Consider the following 3,431-nt stretch of genomic DNA (forward strand, 5'->3'; position numbering starts at 1 on the left):
CCGACGAGCTCCGTCGTTAAAGATCGAGAGCCGCGGACCGGCTATAAATATCCGTGCCGGCGAGCTCCGTCGTTAAAGATCGAGAGCGCCGACTATAAATATCCGCGCCGTTGAGCTCCGACGTTAAAGATCGAGCCGCGCCGACCGGCTATAAATATCCGTGCCGACGAGCTCCGTCGTTAAAGATCGAGCGCCGAGCCGGCGGCTATAAACCCTCCGGCTCCGTCGTTAAAGATCGAGAGCCGCGCCGACCGGCTATAAATATCCGCGCCGTCGAGCTCCGACGTTAAAGATCGAGAGCCGCGCCGACCGGCTATAAATATCCGCGCCGACGAGCTCCGTCGTTAAAGATCGAGAGCCGCGCCGACCGGCTATAAATATCCGCGCCGTCGAGCTCCGACGTTAAAAATCGAGAGACGAGCCGGCGTCTATAAATCCCCGAGCGGAAGATCGACGAGCTCCGTCGTTAAAGATCGAGAGCCGCGCCGACCGGCCATAAATATCCGCGCCGTCAAGATCCGACGTTAAAAATCGAGAGACGAGCCGGCGTCTATAAATCCCCGAGCGGAAGACCGACGAGCTCCGTCGTTAAAGATCGAGAGCTGCGCCAACCGGCTATAAATATCCGCGCCGTCGAGCTCCGACGTTAAAAATCGAGAGACGAGCCGGCGTCTTTAAATCCCCGAGCGGAAGACCGACGAGCTCCGTCGTTAAAGATCGAGAGCCGCACCGACCGGCTATAAATATCCGCGCCGACGAGCTCATCATCTAGCCGTTCATTTCAAAACAAAGGGCGTCCCATCGTACGGAGCGTCACCGCCACTAGAGACGAGCCACGTGGCGCTCTGTCACCAAGCGCAATTAACGCGCCCATACCGCGCATGCTTCGGCTTAATGAAAAAGACTTGTGCGATATCAGCAGCAGCGATAAGGCGACGACCGCCGGCTCGGACACACAGTCCAGTCAGTCGGACTCACTGCCTCCTTCGACTAGACTTGAAGGGGAGGCAAGTGATCCGGTGGTAAGAATGGGGGACCCATAGATGGGGTCCCGTCCGAGCGGAGCCAGAGATTACCCAGCCAAAGGTTTGGGTTTCCGACGCCAAAGCAGAAGAACCGGAGTCGAGTGGTCGAGCAGAGGTGTCCGCTCGGCCGAGGACAGAATGGCCGAGCGGAGGTGTCCGCTCGGCCGGAATCGTGGCGAGGGAACAGTGGTTAGCCGAGCAGCCTATTCGCTCAGCTCGGGATATGATATGTCAGCAAATGCATGATGATTAGACTGCACGCAAGATGGCACTATTAAAGGCCCCACCATCACGTCACGGAAAGGTTGATACAGTAGCAGTATGGTCTTATGGATGCCCTTCTGACAGGCCCACACCTAGGCATGGTCGAAAGCAGGTGATCGCTTCAATTGGTGTGCCCAGGCTCCCTCGAGAGGTCTATATAAGGCCTCCATTTCTTCAACCGGAGGTACACAAGTCTACATTTTCTAAGCCACTTTCTTATTCCTTCGCCTAACTTGAGCGTCGGAGGGCCGTCGCCGGGACACCCCCCCCGGCTCGGTTTTGTTGCAGGTTCGCCGGAGCACTCGAGAATACAGCAGGGAGCGCCACATCCCCAGCGTCCATTGACCCTGGTTCGGACAGGATCAAAATCATTTCATAAGATTTCACATAATGGAAAAAATACTTGAAGGTTTTTTGTGATTCAGTTGGTTCCACAAGTAGATATGGTTAGAAAATATCCTCTGAACTCTTAAGTCAACATATCTTGGATCACGAACAAACACATATAGAGTAGGCAATGAAACATTTGAAAATAAAATACTAATGAAGTCACAAATAAGGTTATTCATTTGTACCAAACATAAATATTTAACTAATTTTTTTTAAGGAAATTGCATTTTCCAATGCAATTTGATCTCATGGTACTCCTTTTACAACTAAAACCCTCAACACCAAAACATGTTATAGCACAATTCCCCATGGAAATATCTAGAGCATTAACTACTAGTCTTGGGTAGTTCTGCTCCCTGGTGTTGGCTAATGATTGAGACTTAACTATTCAGCAAAACAAATCACAGAGTGATTTTCCTGTTTAAGTCTGTGATCAAGAGCATATATTACTTTCTATACTAAAAAAGAAAATGAATGAGGCTACATTGAATTTATGACATTTGACTTTAGCAAATAGACGTGCCTTTTTAATGTTTGTTGAGGATAAACATGCACAGTTAAGAAGCAAAAGAGAATCAATTGGTTAAAGAGACAACCAGAAGAAAGTAAGACTGCTACATATTCTACAAAGTACACTTACATACACAAATATAGTTTAATCTATATGCAGATTGGAGAAATCTCATGTAACCATTAGTACAGAGAATGGAAATGCAAGAATAGAGTGCACCCATGCAAACATAATTGTAATATGTAAAAATAGTGATACATCTGGGAACAAGTAACAGATAAAATCCTTCACTATCAAATATAGCTAATAAAAGTTTAAGCATTGGCACATAACCTGCCATGATTAGGTAACAGTGATTAAAAGTAAGTGCAGGCCGTCTTTGTTTGACTGAAGCTGCATCATCCTAAAGATGATGATGCATGAGCAAATGAAGGTCTTACTGAATGGTTTCAACACTCATCTAATTATCAGAAGAATAAAGTTGACCATATTATCATGTACCTGCTGCAATGGTTTCTCTCCCTGGCCAACTTTAGCACCAGAGGAGTGCACGTCAGGAGCACTAGCTAAACCCAATCTCGACTTATGGAGTAGAACTCTATTTTTCAAATTGTGTATCTATTTATGACCATATCAAAATGAAATATTAATAATTATACTGTCCCAAGTAAAAAAAGGTTATTAGAAAAAATATTTCAAAAGTATTAACCTGTTTGGATCTTCCATCATCCAGCTTTTGCCTTTTAATAGCTTGATTTTCTTGTGCAATTCCAATAGACGTTATATTCTTTGCAGCAACACTACCAGGACACTAGTTATAGATAAAAACATGTCATGGTAATTCATGATAGAATATCTGCAAAATCGAAATCCTTACTTGGTCACATTCTTAGCATTTTTTGAAGGTTGGCCAGAGGACAACTTGCTTTTCTCCTTTAAAACAGATGGTTTTTGAATTGAAACAGTTCTCGTAGCAGTTAAATTCTTTGAACTGCTTAGTGTTGCTACTCCTTTCCTTGCTCTCAAATTAGGAACAAAGGACAGTAATAACCATAGGAAAAGCTAGATTGAAATTTACAAAAGCTCACTTTCAAGTATAACAAAATGCATAACACTAAGCTTCCCAGAATAAGTGCTGAATAAATTTCTCCCAGGTGATCATACACGACTGCTGGGTTGAAGATTCCAAACCTTCAAAGATAATTCAAGAAGCACTGGTCATAGTTAAAAGTTAGAAGTAT

General features: G+C 44.9%; 1 long non-coding RNA gene across 1 annotated transcript; it reads right to left on the reverse strand.

Moving 5' to 3' along the window:
* Positions 1-2,751: 2,751 nt before the first annotated feature.
* LOC122010273 lies at positions 2,752-3,193 on the reverse strand. Its single transcript, XR_006119833.1, has 3 exons — positions 3,068-3,193; positions 2,900-2,990; positions 2,752-2,808 (listed from the first exon to the last, which is right to left on the reverse strand). It is a non-coding gene; the product is annotated as an uncharacterized LOC122010273 (long non-coding RNA).
* Positions 3,194-3,431: the final 238 nt, after the last annotated feature.

Source organism: Zingiber officinale, chromosome 1A (assembly GCF_018446385.1).
Source record: "Zingiber officinale cultivar Zhangliang chromosome 1A, Zo_v1.1, whole genome shotgun sequence".
NCBI classification, from domain to species: Eukaryota; Viridiplantae; Streptophyta; class Magnoliopsida; order Zingiberales; family Zingiberaceae; genus Zingiber; species Zingiber officinale.